This window comes from Oncorhynchus mykiss, chromosome 6 (genome assembly GCF_057628025.1).
Source record: "Oncorhynchus mykiss isolate SJ-2025 chromosome 6, ASM5762802v1, whole genome shotgun sequence".
Lineage (NCBI taxonomy): Eukaryota > Metazoa > Chordata > Actinopteri > Salmoniformes > Salmonidae > Oncorhynchus > Oncorhynchus mykiss.
This window is the reverse complement of record NC_143027.1, coordinates 74,169,156-74,196,821: the sequence shown is the minus strand read 5'-3', so window position 1 is coordinate 74,196,821 and position 27,666 is coordinate 74,169,156. Positions and strand designations below refer to the sequence as shown.

At 38.0% G+C, this 27,666-nt stretch overlaps 1 protein-coding gene and 12 non-coding genes across 17 annotated transcripts in view; 1 reads left to right on the top strand and 12 right to left on the bottom strand.

Annotated features, from left to right (window-relative positions):
• Nucleotides 1-27,666, top strand: part of dennd5a (DENN/MADD domain containing 5A) — a 96,626-nt gene that overhangs the window by 14,807 nt on the left and 54,153 nt on the right. The window lies entirely within an intron of this gene.
• LOC149983095 (U7 small nuclear RNA) lies at nt 929-983 on the bottom strand. The gene has a single exon (XR_016496985.1). It is a non-coding gene; the product is annotated as a U7 small nuclear RNA (small nuclear RNA).
• Nucleotides 3,229-3,283, bottom strand: LOC118965101 (U7 small nuclear RNA). The gene has a single exon (XR_005052434.2). It is a non-coding gene; the product is annotated as a U7 small nuclear RNA (small nuclear RNA).
• On the bottom strand, nt 5,529-5,581 carry LOC118965100 (U7 small nuclear RNA). Its single transcript, XR_005052433.2, has one exon. It is a non-coding gene; the product is annotated as a U7 small nuclear RNA (small nuclear RNA).
• On the bottom strand, nt 7,819-7,873 carry LOC149983094 (U7 small nuclear RNA). The gene has a single exon (XR_016496984.1). It is a non-coding gene; the product is annotated as a U7 small nuclear RNA (small nuclear RNA).
• Nucleotides 10,108-10,162, bottom strand: LOC149983093 (U7 small nuclear RNA). The gene has a single exon (XR_016496983.1). It is a non-coding gene; the product is annotated as a U7 small nuclear RNA (small nuclear RNA).
• On the bottom strand, nt 12,408-12,462 carry LOC149983092 (U7 small nuclear RNA). Its single transcript, XR_016496987.1, has one exon. It is a non-coding gene; the product is annotated as a U7 small nuclear RNA (small nuclear RNA).
• Nucleotides 14,703-14,757, bottom strand: LOC149983091 (U7 small nuclear RNA). Its single transcript, XR_016496982.1, has one exon. It is a non-coding gene; the product is annotated as a U7 small nuclear RNA (small nuclear RNA).
• LOC149983090 (U7 small nuclear RNA) lies at nt 17,003-17,057 on the bottom strand. Its single transcript, XR_016496981.1, has one exon. It is a non-coding gene; the product is annotated as a U7 small nuclear RNA (small nuclear RNA).
• Nucleotides 19,305-19,359, bottom strand: LOC149983089 (U7 small nuclear RNA). The gene has a single exon (XR_016496980.1). It is a non-coding gene; the product is annotated as a U7 small nuclear RNA (small nuclear RNA).
• On the bottom strand, nt 21,605-21,659 carry LOC149983088 (U7 small nuclear RNA). The gene has a single exon (XR_016496979.1). It is a non-coding gene; the product is annotated as a U7 small nuclear RNA (small nuclear RNA).
• Nucleotides 23,906-23,960, bottom strand: LOC149983087 (U7 small nuclear RNA). The gene has a single exon (XR_016496978.1). It is a non-coding gene; the product is annotated as a U7 small nuclear RNA (small nuclear RNA).
• On the bottom strand, nt 26,188-26,242 carry LOC149983086 (U7 small nuclear RNA). The gene has a single exon (XR_016496977.1). It is a non-coding gene; the product is annotated as a U7 small nuclear RNA (small nuclear RNA).

Below are 27,666 nucleotides of genomic sequence, written 5' to 3'. Positions count from 1 at the left end.
TCAATCATTTTGCTCTTTATTTAACCGTCTTACATATAGAACCTTATTTGTTCATCAAAAATTGTGAATAACTCACCACAGGTTAATGATAAGGCTGTGCTTGAAAGGATGCACATAACTCTGCAATGTTGGGTTGTATTAGAGAGAGTCTCAGTTTTAAATCATTTCCCACACACAGTCTGTGCTTGTATTTAGTTTTCATGCTAGTGAGGGCCGAGAATCCACTCTCAAATAGATAGGTACATGGTTGCATAGGACATCAGTGTCTTAACAGCGCAAGAAATCTGGCTGTGGCTTCTGATTAAATAAAATTTTCACAGAACCGCTTTTTGCAATTTCGATGAGGCTCTCTTGTTCAGATTTCAGTAAGTGGACTGGAGGCAGGGCATGAAAGGGATAACGAATCCAGTTGTTTCTGTCATCCGTTTCGGGAAAGTATCTGCGTAATTGCGCACCCAACTCATTCAGGTGCTTCGCTGTATCACATTTGACATTGTTCGTAAGCTTGAGTTAATTTGCACACAAAAAATCATACAATGCTGGAAAGACCTGTGTGTTGTCCTTGTTAATCCAGACAGACAAGAGCTGTAACTTCTTAATCATAGCCTCAAGAAAAAACATCACCCAGTACCGTGTGTGAATAGGCATGTGTACCTGGCCTACTGGCAGAGAAATAAATAATTCAGTGGCCCATGACAGTGGCTTTTAAACACCCACAAATGCTTGTTAAACAAGTGTTAATTGATCACTTTTTTCTTGGCTATCAGTTGCCTTGCCTTGTACAGTATTCAGAGCTAACTATATTACAATGAAAACCAGCTATAACACCAACTCACATAGTGATGTATAGGCCTGTGTTTTGTGGTGAATTATATAGGCTACTAATGTTCACATCATATTTTCATTGTTTATTCTTTAACATAGTTGTGGGGGCTTCCTCTCTGAGGAAACCTACTAGACAAATACTAAAAGAGCAAATTTTCCATGAATCTTTATGAAATCATGATATGGACTCTCTTTGGCATGTACGTTTCTCGGTCATGGGTGGCACACAATGGGATATGGGGGAGGGGAGTGGGTGGGGTATATGCAAATTTTCATATTAACATATATCTAGACTTATAGTTGTACAGTAGCCAGGTTTTCATGACTGGATAGATAGCATGATGAATGCCATGTTCTCTGTGCTCTCTGTTTGTCTCCTGTCTGATTGTGCCTAGTATTGTTGACATACCACTCCATTGTTTGGCTAATCTAATTGTTCACAATTCTGGCCTAGTTTCCAGCCCAGCATTCTAGGCTATGGACGTGAAAGTAAACAGCAGATTAAGCAGTTAATTCTACAGCCACGATTTTCTTGCCCAGGTACCCCCTCCCCTCCCAGGCAAACCAGCGACCCATCATATGTTAGCAAAAAATATATATATCACGTCATCAGGTGAATGATAATTGTCCGCCACAATTAAATTGGGGTGGGGACTGTGGTTCTGTCTCTGTCCATTTGTACGTTAATCACACAATATCTCAGACAGCACTGGGCCGATTTTGACTAAACTCGGGTGAATGATGTGTCTTGCCATAGAGATCCGGAATTTACAAAATTACATTGATTGGTCAAAGGTTTGAGCTATAGTAATTAACTGAAGTGTTAGTCACACGGAATACCTCTATTGACCCAAGGGGGGCACTGCATCATTTATCTGGGACGACTTGTTAACTGTTGCCTTGTTGCAAGAAGTAATCAACATTTTAAAATGACTAGATTTGGTACATCGTTTTTCAGCATTTTTACCTCCCCACATTATAATTGGAAGAGGAAGTGTAATCTCTAACATATCCTATTAGCTAGAAAGGTAACGGCAAACACGTTTGCTAAGAACAGCTGTTTAGCTGGTTCAACAAACACAATACATTTGTTATTTTCTTCAAAATAACATTTCTAATCAAATTTAGTAAAAATTCTAAATAATAAACAATTCAAACAATAAGCAATCAATCAACGTAAGTTAATGAAATGAGAAACTAACAAAAGACTAAAAAGAAATGCAGTCAATAAACAAAAACAGGAAACAATCAAACAGGTAACAATCATCAGGTTCCCAAGCTTTTTATAATCAAATCAAATCCAAGCCCACTTTAAAATGTAATTTTTTTGCCATCATTGTAAGCCTGCCACACACACACTAAAATATACATATATTAAACATAAGAATGAGTGTGAGTGTTTGTCACAACCCAGCTCGTAGGAAGTGACAAAGAGCTCTTATAGAACCGGGGCACAAATAATAATATAATAATAATCAATCATTTTGCTCTTTATTTAACCGTCTTACATATAGAACCTTATTTGTTCATCAAAAATTGTGAATAACTCACCACAGGTTAATGATAAGGCTGTGCTTGAAAGGATGCACATAACTCTGCAATGTTGGGTTGTATTAGAGAGAGTCTCAGTTTTAAATCATTTCCCACACACAGTCTGTGCTTGTATTTAGTTTTCATGCTAGTGAGGGCCGAGAATCCACTCTCACATAGATAGGTACATGGTTGCATAGGACATCAGTGTCTTAACAGCGCAAGAAATCTGGCAGTGGCTTCTGATTAAATAAAATTTTCACAGAACCGCTTTTTGCAATTTCGATGAGGCTCTCTTGTTCAGATTTCAGTAAGTGGACTGGAGGCAGGGCATGAAAGGGATAACGAATCCAGTTGTTTCTGTCATCCGTTTCGGGAAAGTATCTGCGTAATTGCGCACCCAACTCATTCAGGTGCTTCGCTGTATCACATTTGACATTGTTCGTAAGCTTGAGTTAATTTGCACACAAAAAATCATACAATGCTGGAAAGACCTGTGTGTTGTCCTTGTTAATCCAGACAGACAAGAGCTGTAACTTCTTAATCATAGCCTCAAGAAAAAACATCACCCAGTACCGTGTGTGAATAGGCATGTGTACCTGGCCTACTGGCAGAGAAATAAATAATTCAGTGGCCCATGACAGTGGCTTTTAAACACCCACAAATGCTTGTTAAACAAGTGTTAATTGATCACTTTTTTCTTGGCTATCAGTTGCCTTGCCTTGTACAGTATTCAGAGCTAACTATATTACAATGAAAACCAGCTATAACACCAACTCACATAGTGATGTATAGGCCTGTGTTTTGTGGTGAATTATATAGGCTACTAATGTTCACATCATATTTTCATTGTTTATTCTTTAACATAGTTGTGGGGGCTTCCTCTCTGAGGAAACCTACTAGACAAATACTAAAAGAGCAAATTTTCCATGAATCTTTATGAAATCATGATATGGACTCTCTTTGGCATGTACGTTTCTCGGTCATGGGTGGCACACAATGGGATATGGGGGAGGGGAGTGGGTGGGGTATATGCAAATTTTCATATTAACATATATCTAGACTTATAGTTGTACAGTAGCCAGGTTTTCATGACTGGATAGATAGCATGATGAATGCCATGTTCTCTGTGCTCTCTGTTTGTCTCCTGTCTGATTGTGCCTAGTATTGTTGACATACCACTCCATTGTTTGGCTAATCTAATTGTTCACAATTCTGGCCTAGTTTCCAGCCCAGCATTCTAGGCTATGGACGTGAAAGTAAACAGCAGATTAAGCAGTTAATTCTACAGCCACGATTTTCTTGCCCAGGTACCCCCTCCCCTCCCAGGCAAACCAGCGACCCATCATATGTTAGCAAAAAATATATATATCACGTCATCAGGTGAATGATAATTGTCCGCCACAATGAAATTGGGGTGGGGACTGTGGTTCTGTCTCTGTCCATTTGTACGTTAATCACACAATATCTCAGACAGCACTGGGCCGATTTTGACTAAACTCGGGTGAATGATGTGTCTTGCCATAGAGATCCGGAATTTACAAAATTACATTGATTGGTCAAAGGTTTGAGCTATAGTAATTAACTGAAGTGTTAGTCACACGGAATACCTCTATTGACCCAAGGGGGGCACTGCATCATTTATCTGGGACGACTTGTTAACTGTTGCCTTGTTGCAAGAAGTAATCAACATTTTAAAATGACTAGATTTGGTACATCGTTTTTCAGCATTTTTACCTCCCCACATTATAATTGGAAGAGGAAGTGTAATCTCTAACATATCCTATTAGCTAGAAAGGTAACGGCAAACACGTTTGCTAAGAACAGCTGTTTAGCTGGTTCAACAAACACAATACATTTGTTATTTTCTTCAAAATAACATTTCTAATCAAATTTAGTAAAAATTCTAAATAATAAACAATTCAAACAATAAGCAATCAATCAACGTAAGTTAATGAAATGAGAAACTAACAAAAGACTAAAAAGAAATGCAGTCAATAAACAAAAACAGGAAACAATCAAACAGGTAACAATCATCAGGTTCCCAAGCTTTTTATAATCAAATCAAATCCAAGCCCACTTTAAAATGTAATTTTTTTGCCATCATTGTAAGCCTGCCACACACACACTAAAATATACATATATTAAACATAAGAATGAGTGTGAGTGTTTGTCACAACCCAGCTCGTAGGAAGTGACAAAGAGCTCTTATAGAACCGGGGCACAAATAATAATATAATAATAATCAATCATTTTGCTCTTTATTTAACCGTCTTACATATAGAACCTTATTTGTTCATCAAAAATTGCGAATAACTCACCACAGGTTAATGATAAGGCTGTGCTTGAAAGGATGCACATAACTCTGCAATGTTGGGTTGTATTAGAGAGAGTCTCAGTTTGAAATCATTTCCCACACACAGTCTGTGCTTGTATTTAGTTTTCATGCTAGTGAGGGCCGAGAATCCACTCTCACATAGATAGGTACATGGTTGCATAGGACATCAGTGTCTTAACAGCGCAAGAAATCTGGCAGTGGCTTCTGATTAAATAAAATTTTCACAGAACCGCTTTTTGCAATTTCGATGAGGCTCTCTTGTTCAGATTTCAGTAAGTGGACTGGAGGCAGGGCATGAAAGGGATAACGAATCCAGTTGTTTCTGTCATCCGTTTCGGGAAAGTATCTGCGTAATTGCGCACCCAACTCATTCAGGTGCTTCGCTGTATCACATTTGACATTGTTCGTAAGCTTGAGTTAATTTGCACACAAAAAATCATACAATGCTGGAAAGACCTGTGTGTTGTCCTTGTTAATCCAGACAGACAAGAGCTGTAACTTCTTAATCATAGCCTCAAGAAAAAACATCACCCAGTACCGTGTGTGAATAGGCATGTGTACCTGGCCTACTGGCAGAGAAATAAATAATTCAGTGGCCCATGACAGTGGCTTTTAAACACCCACAAATGCTTGTTAAACAAGTGTTAATTGATCACTTTTTTCTTGGCTATCAGTTGCCTTGCCTTGTACAGTATTCAGAGCTAACTATATTACAATGAAAACCAGCTATAACACCAACTCACATAGTGATGTATAGGCCTGTGTTTTGTGGTGAATTATATAGGCTACTAATGTTCACATCATATTTTCATTGTTTATTCTTTAACATAGTTGTGGGGGCTTCCTCTCTGAGGAAACCTACTAGACAAATACTAAAAGAGCACATTTTCCATGAATCTTTATGAAATCATGATATGGACTCTCTTTGGCATGTACGTTTCTCGGTCATGGGTGGCACACAATGGGATATGGGGGAGGGGAGTGGGTGGGGTATATGCAAATTTTCATATTAACATATATCTAGACTTATAGTTGTACAGTAGCCAGGTTTTCATGACTGGATAGATAGCATGATGAATGCCATGTTCTCTGTGCTCTCTGTTTGTCTCCTGTCTGATTGTGCCTAGTATTGTTGACATACCACTCCATTGTTTGGCTAATCTAATTGTTCACAATTCTGGCCTAGTTTCCAGCCCAGCATTCTAGGCTATGGACGTGAAAGTAAACAGCAGATTAAGCAGTTAATTCTACAGCCACGATTTTCTTGCCCAGGTACCCCCTCCCCTCCCAGGCAAACCAGCGACCCATCATATGTTAGCAAAAAATATATATATCACGTCATCAGGTGAATGATAATTGTCCGCCACAATGAAATTGGGGTGGGGACTGTGGTTCTGTCTCTGTCCATTTGTACGTTAATCACACAATATCTCAGACAGCACTGGGCCGATTTTGACTAAACTCGGGTGAATGATGTGTCTTGCCATAGAGATCCGGAATTTACAAAATTACATTGATTGGTCAAAGGTTTGAGCTATAGTAATTAACTGAAGTGTTAGTCACACGGAATACCTCTATTGACCCAAGGGGGGGCACTGCATCATTTATCTGGGACGACTTGTTAACTGTTGCCTTGTTGCAAGAAGTAATCAACATTTTAAAATGACTAGATTTGGTACATCGTTTTTCAGCATTTTTACCTCCCCACATTATAATTGGAAGAGGAAGTGTAATCTCTAACATATCCTATTAGCTAGAAAGGTAACGGCAAACACGTTTGCTAAGAACAGCTGTTTAGCTGGTTCAACAAACCCAATACATTTGTTATTTTCTTCAAAATAACATTTCTAATCAAATTTAGTAAAAATTCTAAATAATAAACAATTCAAACAATAAGCAATCAATCAACGTAAGTTAATGAAATGAGAAACTAACAAAAGACTAAAAAGAAATGCAGTCAATAAACAAAAACAGGAAACAATCAAACAGGTAACAATCATCAGGTTCCCAAGCTTTTTATAATCAAATCAAATCCAAGCCCACTTTAAAATGTAATTTTTTTGCCATCATTGTAAGCCTGCCACACACACACTAAAATATACATATATTAAACATAAGAATGAGTGTGAGTGTTTGTCACAACCCAGCTCGTAGGAAGTGACAAAGAGCTCTTATAGAACCGGGGCACAAATAATAATATAATAATAATCAATCATTTTGCTCTTTATTTAACCGTCTTACATATAGAACCTTATTTGTTCATCAAAAATTGTGAATAACTCACCACAGGTTAATGATAAGGCTGTGCTTGAAAGGATGCACATAACTCTGCAATGTTGGGTTGTATTAGAGAGAGTCTCAGTTTTAAATCATTTCCCACACACAGTCTGTGCTTGTATTTAGTTTTCATGCTAGTGAGGGCCGAGAATCCACTCTCACATAGATAGGTACATGGTTGCATAGGACATCAGTGTCTTAACAGCGCAAGAAATCTGGCAGTGGCTTCTGATTAAATAAAATTTTCACAGAACCGCTTTTTGCAATTTCGATGAGGCTCTCTTGTTCAGATTTCAGTAAGTGGACTGGAGGCAGGGCATGAAAGGGATAACGAATCCAGTTGTTTCTGTCATCCGTTTCGGGAAAGTATCTGCGTAATTGCGCACCCAACTCATTCAGGTGCTTCGCTGTATCACATTTGACATTGTTCGTAAGCTTGAGTTAATTTGCACACAAAAAGTCATACAATGCTGGAAAGACCTGTGTTAATCCAGACAGACAAGAGCTGTAACTTCTTAATCATAGCCTCAAGAAAAAACATCACCCAGTACCGTGTGTGAATAGGCATGTGTACCTGGCCTACTGGCAGAGAAATAAATAATTTAGTGGCCCATGACAGTGGCTTTTAAACACCCACAAATGCTTGTTAAACAAGTGTTAATTGATCACTTTTTTCTTGGCTATCAGTTGCCTTGCCTTGTACAGTATTCAGATCTAACTATATTACAATGAAAACCAGCTATAACACCAACTCACATAGTGATGTATAGGACTGTGTTTTGTGGTGCATTATATAGGCTACTAATGTTCACATCATATTTTCATTGTTTATTCTTTAACATAGTTGTGGGGGCTTCCTCTCTGAGGAAACCTACTAGACAAATACTAAAAGAGCAAATTTTCCATGAATCTTTATGAAATCATGATATGGACTCTCTTTGGCATGTACGTTTCTCGGTCATGGGTGGCACACAATGGGATATGGGGGAGGGGAGTGGGTGGGGTATATGCAAATTTTCATATTAACATATATCTAGACTTATAGTTGTACAGTAGCCAGGTTTTCATGACTGGATAGATAGCATGATGAATGCCATGTTCTCTGTGCTCTCTGTTTGTCTCCTGTCTGATTGTGCCTAGTATTGTTGACATACCACTCCATTGTTTGGCTAATCTAATTGTTCACAATTCTGGCCTAGTTTCCAGCCCAGCATTCTAGGCTATGGACGTGAAAGTAAACAGCAGATTAAGCAGTTAATTCTACAGCCACGATTTTCTTGCCCAGGTACCCCCTCCCCTCCCAGGCAAACCAGCGACCCATCATATGTTAGCAAAAAATATATATATCACGTCATCAGGTGAATGATAATTGTCCGCCACAATGAAATTGGGGTGGGGACTGTGGTTCTGTCTCTGTCCATTTGTACGTTAATCACACAATATCTCAGACAGCACTGGGCCGATTTTGACTAAACTCGGGTGAATGATGTGTCTTGCCATAGAGATCCGGAATTTACAAAATTACATTGATTGGTCAAAGGTTTGAGCTATAGTAATTAACTGAAGTGTTAGTCACACGGAATACCTCTATTGACCCAAGGGGGGCACTGCATCATTTAGCTGGGACGACTTGTTAACTGTTGCCTTGTTGCAAGAAGTAATCAACATTTTAAAATGACTAGATTTGGTACATCGTTTTTTATAATTTTTACCTCCCCACATTATAATTGGAAGAGGAAGTGTAATCTCTAACATATCCTATTAGCTAGAAAGGTAACGGCAAACACGTTTGCTAAGAACAGCTGTTTAGCTGGTTCAACAAACACAATACATTTGTTATTTTCTTCAAAATAACATTTCTAATCAAATTTAGTAAAAATTCTAAATAATAAACAATTCAAACAATAAGCAATCAATCAACGTAAGTTAATGAAATGAGAAACTAACAAAAGATTAAAAAGAAATGCAGTCAATAAACAAAAACAGGAAACAATCAAACAGGTAACAATCATCAGGTTCCCAAGCTTTTTATAATCAAATCAAATCCAAGCCCACTTTAAAATGTAATTTTTTTGCCATCATTGTAAGCCTGCCACACACACACTAAAATATACATATATTAAACATAAGAATGAGTGTGAGTGTTTGTCACAACCCAGCTCGTAGGAAGTGACAAAGAGCTCTTATAGAACCGGGGCACAAATAATAATATAATAATAATCAATCATTTTGCTCTTTATTTAACCGTCTTACATATAGAACCTTATTTGTTCATCAAAAATTGCGAATAACTCACCACAGGTTAATGATAAGGCTGTGCTTGAAAGGATGCACATAACTCTGCAATGTTGGGTTGTATTAGAGAGAGTCTCAGTTTTAAATCATTTCCCACACACAGTCTGTGCTTGTATTTAGTTTTCATGCTAGTGAGGGCCGAGAATCCACTCTCACATAGATAGGTACATGGTTGCATAGGACATCAGTGTCTTAACAGCGCAAGAAATCTGGCAGTGGCTTCTGATTAAATAAAATTTTCACAGAACCGCTTTTTGCAATTTCGATGAGGCTCTCTTGTTCAGATTTCAGTAAGTGGACTGGAGGCAGGGCATGAAAGGGATAACGAATCCAGTTGTTTCTGTCATCCGTTTCGGGAAAGTATCTGCGTAATTGCGCACCCAACTCATTCAGGTGCTTCGCTGTATCACATTTGACATTGTTCGTAAGCTTGAGTTAATTTGCACACAAAAAGTCATACAATGCTGGAAAGACCTGTGTTAATCCAGACAGACAAGAGCTGTAACTTCTTAATCATAGCCTCAAGAAAAAACATCACCCAGTACCGTGTGTGAATAGGCATGTGTACCTGGCCTACTGGCAGAGAAATAAATAATTTAGTGGCCCATGACAGTGGCTTTTAAACACCCACAAATGCTTGTTAAACAAGTGTTAATTGATCACTTTTTTCTTGGCTATCAGTTGCCTTGCCTTGTACAGTATTCAGATCTAACTATATTACAATGAAAACCAGCTATAACACCAACTCACATAGTGATGTATAGGACTGTGTTTTGTGGTGCATTATATAGGCTACTAATGTTCACATCATATTTTCATTGTTTATTCTTTAACATAGTTGTGGGGGCTTCCTCTCTGAGGAAACCTACTAGACAAATACTAAAAGAGCAAATTTTCCATGAATCTTTATGAAATCATGATATGGACTCTCTTTGGCATGTACGTTTCTCGGTCATGGGTGGCACACAATGGGATATGGGGGAGGGGAGTGGGTGGGGTATATGCAAATTTTCATATTAACATATATCTAGACTTATAGTTGTACAGTAGCCAGGTTTTCATGACTGGATAGATAGCATGATGAATGCCATGTTCTCTGTGCTCTCTGTTTGTCTCCTGTCTGATTGTGCCTAGTATTGTTGACATACCACTCCATTGTTTGGCTAATCTAATTGTTCACAATTCTGGCCTAGTTTCCAGCCCAGCATTCTAGGCTATGGACGTGAAAGTAAACAGCAGATTAAGCAGTTAATTCTACAGCCACGATTTTCTTGCCCAGGTACCCCCTCCCCTCCCAGGCAAACCAGCGACCCATCATATGTTAGCAAAAAATATATATATCACGTCATCAGGTGAATGATAATTGTCCGCCACAATGAAATTGGGGTGGGGACTGTGGTTCTGTCTCTGTCCATTTGTACGTTAATCACACAATATCTCAGACAGCACTGGGCCGATTTTGACTAAACTCGGGTGAATGATGTGTCTTGCCATAGAGATCCGGAATTTACAAAATTACATTGATTGGTCAAAGGTTTGAGCTATAGTAATTAACTGAAGTGTTAGTCACACGGAATACCTCTATTGACCCAAGGGGGGCACTGCATCATTTAGCTGGGACGACTTGTTAACTGTTGCCTTGTTGCAAGAAGTAATCAACATTTTAAAATGACTAGATTTGGTACATCGTTTTTCATAATTTTTACCTCCCCACATTATAATTGGAAGAGGAAGTGTAATCTCTAACATATCCTATTAGCTAGAAAGGTAACGGCAAACACGTTTGCTAAGAACAGCTGTTTAGCTGGTTCAACAAACACAATACATTTGTTATTTTCTTCAAAATAACATTTCTAATCAAATTTAGTAAAAATTCTAAATAATAAACAATTCAAACAATAAGCAATCAATCAACGTAAGTTAATGAAATGAGAAACTAACAAAAGACTAAAAAGAAATGCAGTCAATAAACAAAAACAGGAAACAATCAAACAGGTAACAATCATCAGGTTCCCAAGCTTTTTATAATCAAATCAAATCCAAGCCCACTTTAAAATGTAATTTTTTTGCCATCATTGTAAGCCTGCCACACACACACTAAAATATACATATATTAAACATAAGAATGAGTGTGAGTGTTTGTCACAACCCAGCTCGTAGGAAGTGACAAAGAGCTCTTATAGAACCGGGGCACAAATAATAATATAATAATAATCAATCATTTTGCTCTTTATTTAACCGTCTTACATATAGAACCTTATTTGTTCATCAAAAATTGCGAATAACTCACCACAGGTTAATGATAAGGCTGTGCTTGAAAGGATGCACATAACTCTGCAATGTTGGGTTGTATTAGAGAGAGTCTCAGTTTTAAATCATTTCCCACACACAGTCTGTGCTTGTATTTAGTTTTCATGCTAGTGAGGGCCGAGAATCCACTCTCACATAGATAGGTACATGGTTGCATAGGACATCAGTGTCTTAACAGCGCAAGAAATCTGGCAGTGGCTTCTGATTAAATAAAATTTTCACAGAACCGCTTTTTGCAATTTCGATGAGGCTCTCTTGTTCAGATTTCAGTAAGTGGACTGGAGGCAGGGCATGAAAGGGATAACGAATCCAGTTGTTTCTGTCATCCGTTTCGGGAAAGTATCTGCGTAATTGCGCACCCAACTCATTCAGGTGCTTCGCTGTATCACATTTGACATTGTTCGTAAGCTTGAGTTAATTTGCACACAAAAAATCATACAATGCTGGAAAGACCTGTGTGTTGTCCTTGTTAATCCAGACAGACAAGAGCTGTAACTTCTTAATCATAGCCTCAAGAAAAAACATCACCCAGTACCGTGTGTGAATAGGCATGTGTACCTGGCCTACTGGCAGAGAAATAAATAATTCAGTGGCCCATGACAGTGGCTTTTAAACACCCACAAATGCTTGTTAAACAAGTGTTAATTGATCACTTTTTTCTTGGCTATCAGTTGCCTTGCCTTGTACAGTATTCAGAGCTAACTATATTACAATGAAAACCAGCTATAACACCAACTCACATAGTGATGTATAAGCCTGTGTTTTGTGGTGAATTTTATAGGCTACTAATGTTCACATCATATTTTCATTGTTTATTCTTTAACATAGTTGTGGGGGCTTCCTCTCTGAGGAAACCTATTAGACAAATACTAAAAGAGCAAATTTTCCATGAATCTTTATGAAATCATGATATGGACTCTCTTTGGCATGTACGTTTCTCGGTCATGGGTGGCACACAATGGGATATGGGGGAGGGGAGTGGGTGGGGTATATGCACATTTTCATATTAACATATATCTAGACTTATAGTTGTACAGTAGCCAGGTTTTCATGACTGGATAGATAGCATGATGAATGCCATGTTCTCTGTGCTCTCTGTTTGTCTCCTGTCTGATTGTGCCTAGTATTGTTGACATACCACTCCATTGTTTGGCTAATCTAATTGTTCACAATTCTGGCCTAGTTTCCAGCCCAGCATTCTAGGCTATGGACGTGAAAGTAAACAGCAGATTAAGCAGTTAATTCTACAGCCACGATTTTCTTGCCCAGGTACCCCCTCCCCTCCCAGGCAAACCAGCGACCCATCATATGTTAGCAAAAAATATATATATCACGTCATCAGGTGAATGATAATTGTCCGCCACAATGAAATTGGGGTGGGGACTGTGGTTCTGTCTCTGTCCATTTGTACGTTAATCACACAATATCTCAGACAGCACTGGGCCGATTTTGACTAAACTCGGGTGAATGATGTGTCTTGCCATAGAGATCCGGAATTTACAAAATTACATTGATTGGTCAAAGGTTTGAGCTATAGTAATTAACTGAAGTGTTAGTCACACGGAATACCTCTATTGACCCAAGGGGGGCACTGCATCATTTATCTGGGACGACTTGTTAACTGTTGCCTTGTTGCAAGAAGTAATCAACATTTTAAAATGACTAGATTTGGTACATCGTTTTTCATCATTTTTACCTCCCCACATTATAATTGGAAGAGGAAGTGTAATCTCTAACATATCCTATTAGCTAGAAAGGTAACGGCAAACACGTTTGCTAAGAACAGCTGTTTAGCTGGTTCAACAAACACAATACATTTGTTATTTTCTTCAAAATAACATTTCTAATCAAATTTAGTAAAAATTCTAAATAATAAACAATTCAAACAATAAGCAATCAATCAACGTAAGTTAATGAAATGAGAAACTAACAAAAGACTAAAAAGAAATGCAGTCAATAAACAAAAACAGGAAACAATCAAACAGGTAACAATCATCAGGTTCCCAAGCTTTTTATAATCAAATCAAATCCAAGCCCACTTTAAAATGTAATTTTTTTGCCATCATTGTAAGCCTGCCACACACACACTAAAATATACATATATTAAACATAAGAATGAGTGTGAGTGTTTGTCACAACCCAGCTCGTAGGAAGTGACAAAGAGCTCTTATAGAACCGGGGCACAAATAATAATATAATAATAATCAATCATTTTGCTCTTTATTTAACCGTCTATATAACCTTATTTGTTCATCAAAAATTGCGATTAACTCACCACAGGTTAATGATAAGGCTGTGCTTGAAAGGATGCACATAACTCTGCAATGTTGGGTTGTATTAGAGAGAGTCTCAGTTTTAAATCATTTCCCACACACAGTCTGTGCTTGTATTTAGTTTTCATGCTAGTGAGGGCCGAGAATCCACTCTCACATAGATAGGTACATGGTTGCATAGGACATCAGTGTCTTAACAGCGCAAGAAATCTGGCAGTGGCTTCTGATTAAATAAAATTTTCACAGAACCGCTTTTTGCAATTTCGATGAGGCTCTCTTGTTCAGATTTCAGTAAGTGGACTGGAGGCAGGGCATGAAAGGGATAACGAATCCAGTTGTTTCTGTCATCCGTTTCGGGAAAGTATCTGCGTAATTGCGCACCCAACTCATTCAGGTGCTTCGCTGTATCACATTTGACATTGTTCGTAAGCTTGAGTTAATTTGCACACAAAAAATCATACAATGCTGGAAAGACCTGTGTGTTGTCCTTGTTAATCCAGACAGACAAGAGCTGTAACTTCTTAATCATAGCCTCAAGAAAAAACATCACCCAGTACCGTGTGTGAATAGGCATGTGTACCTGGCCTACTGGCAGAGAAATAAATAATTCAGTGGCCCATGACAGTGGCTTTTAAACACCCACAAATGCTTGTTAAACAAGTGTTAATTGATCACTTTTTTCTTGGCTATCAGTTGCCTTGCCTTGTACAGTATTCAGAGCTAACTATATTACAATGAAAACCAGCTATAACACCAACTCACATAGTGATGTATAGGCCTGTGTTTTGTGGTGAATTATATAGGCTACTAATGTTCACATCATATTTTCATTGTTTATTCTTTAACATAGTTGTGGGGGCTTCCTCTCTGAGGAAACCTACTAGACAAATACTAAAAGAGCAAATTTTCCATGAATCTTTATGAAATCATGATATGGACTCTCTTTGGCATGTACGTTTCTCGGTCATGGGTGGCACACAATGGGATATGGGGGAGGGGAGTGGGTGGGGTATATGCACATTTTCATATTAACATATATCTAGACTTATAGTTGTACAGTAGCCAGGTTTTCATGACTGGATAGATAGCATGATGAATGCCATGTTCTCTGTGCTCTCTGTTTGTCTCCTGTCTGATTGTGCCTAGTATTGTTGACATACCACTCCATTGTTTGGCTAATCTAATTGTTCACAATTCTGGCCTAGTTTCCAGCCCAGCATTCTAGGCTATGGACGTGAAAGTAAACAGCAGATTAAGCAGTTAATTCTACAGCCACGATTTTCTTGCCCAGGTACCCCCTCCCCTCCCAGGCAAACCAGCGACCCATCATATGTTAGCAAAAAATATATATATCACGTCATCAGGTGAATGATAATTGTCCGCCACAATGAAATTGGGGTGGGGACTGTGGTTCTGTCTCTGTCCATTTGTACGTTAATCACACAATATCTCAGACAGCACTGGGCCGATTTTGACTAAACTCGGGTGAATGATGTGTCTTGCCATAGAGATCCGGAATTTACAAAATTACATTGATTGGTCAAAGGTTTGAGCTATAGTAATTAACTGAAGTGTTAGTCACACGGAATACCTCTATTGACCCAAGGGGGGCACTGCATCATTTATCTGGGACGACTTGTTAACTGTTGCCTTGTTGCAAGAAGTAATCAACATTTTAAAATGACTAGATTTGGTACATCGTTTTTCATCATTTTTACCTCCCCACATTATAATTGGAAGAGGAAGTGTAATCTCTAACATATCCTATTAGCTAGAAAGGTAACGGCAAACACGTTTGCTAAGAACAGCTGTTTAGCTGGTTCAACAAACACAATACATTTGTTATTTTCTTCAAAATAACATTTCTAATCAAATTTAGTAAAACTTCTAAATAATAAACAACTCAAACAATAAGCAATCAATCAACGTAAGTTAATGAAATGAGAAACTAACAAAAGACTAAAAAGAAATGCAGTCAATAAACAAAAACAGGAAACAATCAAACAGGTAACAATCATCAGGTTCCCAAGCTTTTTATAATCAAATCAAATCCAAGCCCACTTTAAAATGTTATTTTTTTGCCATCATTGTAAGCCTGCCACACACACACTAAAATATACATATATTAAACATAAGAATGAGTGTGAGTGTTTGTCACAACCCAGCTCGTAGGAAGTGACAAAGAGCTCTTATAGAACCGGGGCACAAATAATAATATAATAATAATCAATAATTTTGCTCTTTTTTTAACCGTCTTACATATAGAACCTTATTTGTTCATCAAAAATTGTGAATAACTCACCACAGGTTAATGATAAGGCTGTGCTTGAAAGGATGCACATAACTCTGCAATGTTGGGTTGTATTAGAGAGAGTCTCAGTTTTAAATCATTTCCCACACACAGTCTGTGCTTGTATTTAGTTTTCATGCTAGTGAGGGCCGAGAATCCACTCTCACATAGATAGGTACATGGTTGCATAGGACATCAGTGTCTTAACAGCGCAAGAAATCTGGCAGTGGCTTCTGATTAAATACAATTTTCACAGAACTGCTTTTTGCAATTTCGATGAGGCTCTCTTGTTCAGATTTCAGTAAGTGGACTGGAGGCAGGGCATGAAAGGGATAACGAATCCAGTTGTTTCTGTCATCCGTTTCGGGAAAGTATCTGCGTAATTGCGCACCCAACTCATTCAGGTGCTTCGCTGTATCACATTTGACATTGTTCGTAAGCTTGAGTTAATTTGCACACAAAAAATCATACAATGCTGGAAAGACCTGTGTGTTGTCCTTGTTAATCCAGACAGACAAGAGCTGTAACTTCTTAATCATAGCCTCAAGAAAAAACATCACCCAGTACCGTGTGTGAATAGGCATGTGTACCTGGCCTACTGGCAGAGAAATAAATAATTCAGTGGCCCATGACAGTGGCTTTTAAACACCCACAAATGCTTGTTAAACAAGTGTTAATTGATCACTTTTTTCTTGGCTATCAGTTGCCTTGCCTTGTACAGTATTCAGAGCTAACTATATTACAATGAAAACCAGCTATAACACCAACTCACATAGTGATGTATAGGCCTGTGTTTTGTGGTGCATTATATAGGCTACTAATGTTCACATCATATTTTCATTGTTTATTCTTTAACATAGTTGTGGGGGCTTCCTCTCTGAGGAAACCTACTAGACAAATACTAAAAGAGCAAATTTTCCATGAATCTTTATGAAATCATGATATGGACTCTCTTTGGCATGTACGTTTCTCGGTCATGGGTGGCACACAATGGGATATGGGGGAGGGGAGTGGGTGGGGTATATGCAAATTTTCATATTAACATATATCTAGACTTATAGTTTGTACAGTAGCCAGGTTTTCATGACTGGATAGATAGCATGATGAATGCCATGTTCTCTGTGCTCTCTGTTTGTCTCCTGTCTGATTGTGCCTAGTATTGTTGCCATACCACTCCATTGTTTGGCTAATCTAATTGTTCACAATTCTGGCCTAGTTTCCAGCCCAGCATTCTAGGCTATGGACGTGAAAGTAAACAGCAGATTAAGCAGTTAATTCTACAGCCACGATTTTCTTGCCCAGGTACCCCCTCCCCTCCCAGGCAAACCAGCGACCCATCATATGTTAGCAAAAAATATATATATCACGTCATCAGGTGAATGATAATTGTCCGCCACAATGAAATTGGGGTGGGGACTGTGGTTCTGTCTCTGTCCATTTGTACGTTAATCACACAATATCTCAGACAGCACTGGGCCGATTTTGACTAAACTCGGGTGAATGATGTATCTTGCCATAGAGATCCGGAATTTACAAAATTACATTGATTGGTCAAAGGTTTGAGCTATAGTAATTAACTGAAGTGTTAGTCACACGGAATACCTCTATTGACCCAAGGGGGGCACTGCATCATTTAGCTGGGACGACTTGTTAACTGTTGCCTTGTTGCAAGAAGTAATCAACATTTTAAAATGACTAGATTTGGTACATCGTTTTTCATAATTTTTTACCTCCCCACATTATAATTGGAAGAGGAAGTGTAATCTCTAACATATCCTATTAGCTAGAAAGGTAACGGCAAACACGTTTGCTAAGAACAGCTGTTTAGCTGGTTCAACAAACACAATACATTTGTTATTTTCTTCAAAATAACATTTCTAATCAAATTTAGTAAAAATTCTAAATAATAAACAATTCAAACAATAAGCAATCAATCAACGTAAGTTAATGAAATGAGAAACTAACAAAAGACTAAAAAGAAATGCAGTCAATAAACAAAAACAGGAAACAATCAAACAGGTAACAATCATCAGGTTCCCAAGCTTTTTATAATCAAATCAAATCCAAGCCCACTTTAAAATGTAATTTTTTTGCCATCATTGTAAGCCTGCCACACACACACTAAAATATACATATATTAAACATAAGAATGAGTGTGAGTGTTTGTCACAACCCAGCTCGTAGGACGTGACAAAGAGCTCTTATAGAACCGGGGCACAAATAATAATATAATAATAATCAATCATTTTGCTCTTTTTTTAACCGTCTTACATATAGAACCTTATTTGTTCATCAAAAATTGTGAATAACTCACCACAGGTTAATGATAAGGCTGTGCTTGAAAGGATGCACATAACTCTGCAATGTTGGGTTGTATTAGAGAGAGTCTCAGTTTTAAATCATTTCCCACACACAGTCTGTGCTTGTATTTAGTTTTCATGCTAGTGAGGGCCGAGAATCCACTCTCACATAGATAGGTACATGGTTGCATAGGACATCAGTGTCTTAACAGCGCAAGAAATCTGGCAGTGGCTTCTGATTAAATAAAATTTTCACAGAACCGCTTTTTGCAATTTCGATGAGGCTCTCTTGTTCAGATTTCAGTAAGTGGACTGGAGGCAGGGCATGAAAGGGATAACGAATCCAGTTGTTTCTGTCATCCGTTTCGGGAAAGTATCTGCGTAATTGCGCACCCAACTCATTCAGGTGCTTCGCTGTATCACATTTGACATTGTTCGTAAGCTTGAGTTAATTTGCACACAAAAAATCATACAATGCTGGAAAGACCTGTGTGTTGTCCTTGTTAATCCAGACAGACAAGAGCTGTAACTTCTTAATCATAGCCTCAAGAAAAAACATCACCCAGTACCGTGTGTGAATAGGCATGTGTACCTGGCCTACTGGCAGAGAAATAAATAATTCAGTGGCCCATGACAGTGGCTTTTAAACACCCACAAATGCTTGTTAAACAAGTGTTAATTGATCACTTTTTTCTTGGCTATCAGTTGCCTTGCCTTGTACAGTATTCAGAGCTTACTATATTACAATGAAAACCAGCTATAACACCAACTCACATAGTGATGTATAGGCCTGTGTTTTGTGGTGAATTATATAGGCTACTAATGTTCACATCATATTTTCATTGTTTATTCTTTAACATAGTTGTGGGGGCTTCCTCTCTGAGGAAACCTACTAGACAAATACTAAAAGAGCAAATTTTCCATGAATCTTTATGAAATCATGATATGGACTCTCTTTGGCATGTACGTTTCTCGGTCATGGGTGGCACACAATGGGATATGGGGGAGGGGAGTGGGTGGGGTATATGCACATTTTCATATTAACATATATCTAGACTTATAGTTGTACAGTAGCCAGGTTTTCATGACTGGATAGATAGCATGATGAATGCCATGTTCTCTGTGCTCTCTGTTTGTCTCCTGTCTGATTGTGCCTAGTATTGTTGACATACCACTCCATTGTTTGGCTAATCTAATTGTTCACAATTCTGGCCTAGTTTCCAGCCCAGCATTCTAGGCTATGGACGTGAAAGTAAACAGCAGATTAAGCAGTTAATTCTACAGCCACGATTTTCTTGCCCAGGTACCCCCTCCCCTCCCAGGCAAACCAGCGACCCATCATATGTTAGCAAAAAATATATATATCACGTCATCAGGTGAATGATAATTGTCCGCCACAATGAAATTGGGGTGGGGACTGTGGTTCTGTCTCTGTCCATTTGTACGTTAATCACACAATATCTCAGACAGCACTGGGCCGATTTTGACTAAACTCGGGTGAATGATGTGTCTTGCCATAGAGATCCGGAATTTACAAAATTACATTGATTGGTCAAAGGTTTGAGCTATAGTAATTAACTGAAGTGTTAGTCACACGGAATACCTCTATTGACCCAAGGGGGGCACTGCATCATTTATCTGGGACGACTTGTTAACTGTTGCCTTGTTGCAAGAAGTAATCAACATTTTAAAATGACTAGATTTGGTACATCGTTTTTCAGCATTTTTACCTCCCCACATTATAATTGGAAGAGGAAGTGTAATCTCTAACATATCCTATTAGCTAGAAAGGTAACGGCAAACACGTTTGCTAAGAACAGCTGTTTAGCTGGTTCAACAAACACAATACATTTGTTATTTTCTTCAAAATAACATTTCTAATCAAATTTAGTAAAAATTCTAAATAATAAACAATTCAAACAATAAGCAATCAATCAACGTAAGTTAATGAAATGAGAAACTAACAAAAGACTAAAAAGAAATGCAGTCAATAAACAAAAACAGGAAACAATCAAACAGGTAACAATCATCAGGTTCCCAAGCTTTTTATAATCAAATCAAATCCAAGCCCACTTTAAAATGTAATTTTTTTGCCATCATTGTAAGCCTGCCACACACACACTAAAATATACATATATTAAACATAAGAATGAGTGTGAGTGTTTGTCACAACCCAGCTCGTAGGACGTGACAAAGAGCTCTTATAGAACCGGGGCACAAATAATAATATAATAATAATCAATCATTTTGCTCTTTTTTTAACCGTCTTACATATAGAACCTTATTTGTTCATCAAAAATTGTGAATAACTCACCACAGGTTAATGATAAGGCTGTGCTTGAAAGGATGCACATAACTCTGCAATGTTGGGTTGTATTAGAGAGAGTCTCAGTTTTAAATCATTTCCCACACACAGTCTGTGCTTGTATTTAGTTTTCATGCTAGTGAGGGCCGAGAATCCACTCTCACATAGATAGGTACATGGTTGCATAGGACATCAGTGTCTTAACAGCGCAAGAAATCTGGCAGTGGCTTCTGATTAAATACAATTTTCACAGAACTGCTTTTTGCAATTTCGATGAGGCTCTCTTGTTCAGATTTCAGTAAGTGGACTGGAGGCAGGGCATGAAAGGGATAACGAATCCAGTTGTTTCTGTCATCCGTTTCGGGAAAGTATCTGCGTAATTGCGCACCCAACTCATTCAGGTGCTTCGCTGTATCACATTTGACATTGTTCGTAAGCTTGAGTTAATTTGCACACAAAAAATCATACAATGCTGGAAAGACCTGTGTGTTGTCCTTGTTAATCCAGACAGACAAGAGCTGTAACTTCTTAATCATAGCCTCAAGAAAAAACATCACCCAGTACCGTGTGTGAATAGGCATGTGTACCTGGCCTACTGGCAGAGAAATAAATAATTCAGTGGCCCATGACAGTGGCTTTTAAACACCCACAAATGCTTGTTAAACAAGTGTTAATTGATCACTTTTTTCTTGGCTATCAGTTGCCTTGCCTTGTACAGTATTCAGAGCTAACTATATTACAATGAAAACCAGCTATAACACCAACTCACATAGTGATGTATAGGACTGTGTTTTGTGGTGCATTATATAGGCTACTAATGTTCACATCATATTTTCATTGTTTATTCTTTAACATAGTTGTGGGGGCTTCCTCTCTGAGGAAACCTACTAGACAAATACTAAAAGAGCAAATTTTCCATGAATCTTTATGAAATCATGATATGGACTCTCTTTGGCATGTACGTTTCTCGGTCATGGGTGGCACACAATGGGATATGGGGGAGGGGAGTGGGTGGGGTATATGCACATTTTCATATTAACATATATCTAGACTTATAGTTTGTACAGTAGCCAGGTTTTCATGACTGGATAGATAGCATGATGAATGCCATGTTCTCTGTGCTCTCTGTTTGTCTCCTGTCTGATTGTGCCTAGTATTGTTGCCATACCACTCCATTGTTTGGCTAATCTAATTGTTCACAATTCTGGCCTAGTTTCCAGCCCAGCATTCTAGGCTATGGACGTGAAAGTAAACAGCAGATTAAGCAGTTAATTCTACAGCCACGATTTTCTTGCCCAGGTACCCCCTCCCCTCCCAGGCAAACCAGCGACCCATCATATGTTAGCAAAAAATATATATATCACGTCATCAGGTGAATGATAATTGTCCGCCACAATGAAATTGGGGTGGGGACTGTGGTTCTGTCTCTGTCCATTTGTACGTTAATCACACAATATCTCAGACAGCACTGGGCCGATTTTGACTAAACTCGGGTGAATGATGTATCTTGCCATAGAGATCCGGAATTTACAAAATTACATTGATTGGTCAAAGGTTTGAGCTATAGTAATTAACTGAAGTGTTAGTCACACGGAATACCTCTATTGACCCAAGGGGGGCACTGCATCATTTAGCTGGGACGACTTGTTAACTGTTGCCTTGTTGCAAGAAGTAATCAACATTTTAAAATGACTAGATTTGGTACATCGTTTTTCATAATTTTTACCTCCCCACATTATAATTGGAAGAGGAAGTGTAATCTCTAACATATCCTATTAGCTAGAAAGGTAACGGCAAACACGTTTGCTAAGAACAGCTGTTTAGCTGGTTCAACAAACACAATACATTTGTTATTTTCTTCAAAATAACATTTCTAATCAAATTTAGTAAAAATTCTAAATAATAAACAATTCAAACAATAAGCAATCAATCAACGTAAGTTAATGAAATGAGAAACTAACAAAAGACTAAAAAGAAATGCAGTCAATAAACAAAAACAGGAAACAATCAAACAGGTAACAATCATCAGGTTCCCAAGCTTTTTATAATCAAATCAAATCCAAGCCCACTTTAAAATGTAATTTTTTTGCCATCATTGTAAGCCTGCCACACACACACTAAAATATACATATATTAAACATAAGAATGAGTGTGAGTGTTTGTCACAACCCAGCTCGTAGGACGTGACAAAGAGCTCTTATAGAACCGGGGCACAAATAATAATATAATAATAATCAATCATTTTGCTCTTTTTTTAACCGTCTTACATATAGAACCTTATTTGTTCATCAAAAATTGTGAATAACTCACCACAGGTTAATGATAAGGCTGTGCTTGAAAGGATGCACCTAACTCTGCAATGTTGGGTTGTATTAGAGAGAGTCTCAGTTTTAAATCATTTCCCACACACAGTCTGTGCTTGTATTTAGTTTTCATGCTAGTGAGGGCCGAGAATCCACTCTCACATAGATAGGTACATGGTTGCATAGGACATCAGTGTCTTAACAGCGCAAGAAATCTGGCAGTGGCTTCTGATTAAATACAATTTTCACAGAACTGCTTTTTGCAATTTCGATGAGGCTCTCTTGTTCAGATTTCAGTAAGTGGACTGGAGGCAGGGCATGAAAGGGATAACGAATCCAGTTGTTTCTGTCATCCGTTTCGGGAAAGTATCTGCGTAATTGCGCACCCAACTCATTCAGGTGCTTCGCTGTATCACATTTGACATTGTTCGTAAGCTTGAGTTAATTTGCACACAAAAAATCATACAATGCTGGAAAGACCTGTGTGTTGTCCTTGTTAATCCAGACAGACAAGAGCTGTAATTTCTTAATCATAGCCTCAAGAAAAAACATCACCCAGTACCGTGTGTGAATAGGCATGTGTACCTGGCCTACTGGCAGAGAAATAAATAATTCAGTGGCCCATGACAGTGGCTTTTAAACACCCACAAATGCTTGTTAAACAAGTGTTAATTGATCACTTTTTTCTTGGCTATCAGTTGCCTTGCCTTGTACAGTATTCAGAGCTTACAATATTACAATGAAAACCAGCTATAACACCAACTCACATAGTGATGTATAGGCCTGTGTTTTGTGGTGCATTATATAGGCTACTAATGTTCACATCATATTTTCATTGTTTATTCTTTAACATAGTTGTGGGGGCTTCCTCTCTGAGGAAACCTACTAGACAAATACTAAAAGAGCAAATTTTCCATGAATCTTTATGAAATCATGATATGGACTCTCTTTGGCATGTACGTTTCTCGGTCATGGGTGGCACACAATGGGATATGGGGGAGGGGAGCGGGTGGGGTATATGCACATTTTCATATTAACATATATCTAGACTTATAGTTGTACAGTAGCCAGGTTTTCATGACTGGATAGATAGCATGATGAATGCCATGTTCTCTGTGCTCTCTGTTTGTCTCCTGTCTGATTGTGCCTAGTATTGTTGACATACCACTCCATTGTTTGGCTAATCTAATTGTTCACAATTCTGGCCTAGTTTCCAGCCCAGCATTCTAGGCTATGGACGTGAAAGTAAACAGCAGATTAAGCAGTTAATTCTACAGCCACGATTTTCTTGCCCAGGTACCCCCTCCCCTCCCAGGCAAACCAGCGACCCATCATATGTTAGCAAAAAATATATATATCACGTCATCAGGTGAATGATAATTGTCCGCCACAATGAAATTGGGGTGGGGACTGTGGTTCTGTCTCTGTCCATTTGTACGTTAATCACACAATATCTCAGACAGCACTGGGCCGATTTTGACTAAACTCGGGTGAATGATGTATCTTGCCATAGAGATCCGGAATTTACAAAATTACATTGATTGGTCAAAGGTTTGAGCTATAGTAATTAACTGAAGTGTTAGTCTGCATCATTGCATCACTGCATCATTTAGCTGGGACGACTTGTTAACTGTTGCCTTGTTGCAAGAAGTAATCAACATTTTAAAATGACTAGATTTGGTACATCGTTTTTCATAATTTTTACCTCCCCACATTATAATTGGAAGAGGAAGTGTAATCTCTAACATATCCTATTAGCTAGAAAGGTAACGGCAAACACGTTTGCTAAGAACAGCTGTTTAACTGGTTCAACAAACACAATACATTTGTTATTTTCTTCAAAATAACATTTCTAATCAAATTTAGTAAAAATTCTAAATAATAAACAATTCAAACAATAAGCAATCAATCAACGTAAGTTAATGAAATGAGAAACTAACAAAAGACTAAAAAGAAATGCAGTCAATAAACAAAAACAGGAAACAATCAAACAGGTAACAATCATCAGGTTCCCAAGCTTTTTATAATCAAATCAAATCCAAGCCCACTTTAAAATGTAATTTTTTTGCCATCATTGTAAGCCTGCCACACACACACTAAAATATACATATATTAAACATAAGAATGAGTGTGAGTGTTTGTCACAACCCAGCTCGTAGGACGTGACAAAGAGCTCTTATAGAACCGGGGCACAAATAATAATATAATAATAATCAATCATTTTGCTCTTTTTTTAACCGTCTTACATATAGAACCTTATTTGTTCATCAAAAATTGTGAATAACTCACCACAGGTTAATGATAAGGCTGTGCTTGAAAGGATGCACCTAACTCTGCAATGTTGGGTTGTATTAGAGAGAGTCTCAGTTTTAAATCATTTCCCACACACAGTCTGTGCTTGTATTTAGTTTTCATGCTAGTGAGGGCCGAGAATCCACTCTCACATAGATAGGTACATGGTTGCATAGGACATCAGTGTCTTAACAGCGCAAGAAATCTGGCAGTGGCTTCTGATTAAATACAATTTTCACAGAACTGCTTTTTGCAATTTCGATGAGGCTCTCTTGTTCAGATTTCAGTAAGTGGACTGGAGGCAGGGCATGAAAGGGATAACGAATCCAGTTGTTTCTGTCATCCGTTTCGGGAAAGTATCTGCGTAATTGCGCACCCAACTCATTCAGGTGCTTCGCTGTATCACATTTGACATTGTTCGTAAGCTTGAGTTAATTTGCACACAAAAAATCATACAATGCTGGAAAGACCTGTGTGTTGTCCTTGTTAATCCAGACAGACAAGAGCTGTAATTTCTTAATCATAGCCTCAAGAAAAAACATCACCCAGTACCGTGTGTGAATAGGCATGTGTACCTGGCCTACTGGCAGAGAAATAAATAATTCAGTGGCCCATGACAGTGGCTTTTAAACACCCACAAATGCTTGTTAAACAAGTGTTAATTGATCACTTTTTTCTTGGCTATCAGTTGCCTTGCCTTGTACAGTATTCAGAGCTTACAATATTACAATGAAAACCAGCTATAACACCAACTCACATAGTGATGTATAGGCCTGTGTTTTGTGGTGCATTATATAGGCTACTAATGTTCACATCATATTTTCATTGTTTATTCTTTAACATAGTTGTGGGGGCTTCCTCTCTGAGGAAACCTACTAGACAAATACTAAAAGAGCAAATTTTCCATGAATCTTTATGAAATCATGATATGGACTCTCTTTGGCATGTACGTTTCTCGGTCATGGGTGGCACACAATGGGATATGGGGGAGGGGAGCGGGTGGGGTATATGCACATTTTCATATTAACATATATCTAGACTTATAGTTGTACAGTAGCCAGGTTTTCATGACTGGATAGATAGCATGATGAATGCCATGTTCTCTGTGCTCTCTGTTTGTCTCCTGTCTGATTGTGCCTAGTATTGTTGACATACCACTCCATTGTTTGGCTAATCTAATTGTTCACAATTCTGGCCTAGTTTCCAGCCCAGCATTCTAGGCTATGGACGTGAAAGTAAACAGCAGATTAAGCAGTTAATTCTACAGCCACGATTTTCTTGCCCAGGTACCCCCTCCCCTCCCAGGCAAACCAGCGACCCATCATATGTTAGCAAAAAATATATATATCACGTCATCAGGTGAATGATAATTGTCCGCCACAATGAAATTGGGGTGGGGACTGTGGTTCTGTCTCTGTCCATTTGTACGTTAATCACACAATATCTCAGACAGCACTGGGCCGATTTTGACTAAACTCGGGTGAATGATGTATCTTGCCATAGAGATCCGGAATTTACAAAATTACATTGATTGGTCAAAGGTTTGAGCTATAGTAATTAACTGAAGTGTTAGTCTGCATCATTGCATCACTGCATCATTTAGCTGGGACGACTTGTTAACTGTTGCCTTGTTGCAAGAAGTAATCAACATTTTAAAATGACTAGATTTGGTACATCGTTTTTCATAATTTTTACCTCCCCACATTATAATTGGAAGAGGAAGTGTAATCTCTAACATATCCTATTAGCTAGAAAGGTAACGGCAAACACGTTTGCTAAGAACAGCTGTTTAACTGGTTCAACAAACACAATACATTTGTTATTTTCTTCAAAATAACATTTCTAATCAAATTTAGTAAAAATTCTAAATAATAAACAATTCAAACAATAAGCAATCAATCAACGTAAGTTAATGAAATGAGAAACTAACAAAAGACTAAAAAGAAATGCAGTCAATAAACAAAAACAGGAAACAATCAAACAGGTAACAATCATCAGGTTCCCAAGCTTTTTATAATCAAATCAAATCCAAGCCCACTTTAAAATGTAATTTTTTTGCCATCATTGTAAGCCTGCCACACACACACTAAAATATACATATATTAAACATAAGAATGAGTGTGAGTGTTTGTCACAACCCAGCTCGTAGGAAGTGACAAAGAGCTCTTATAGAACCGGGGCACAAATAATAATATAATAATAATCAATCATTTTGCTCTTTATTTAACCGTCTATATAACCTTATTTGTTCATCAAAAATTGCGATTAACTCACCACAGGTTAATGATAAGGCTGTGCTTGAAAGGATGCACATAACTCTGCAATGTT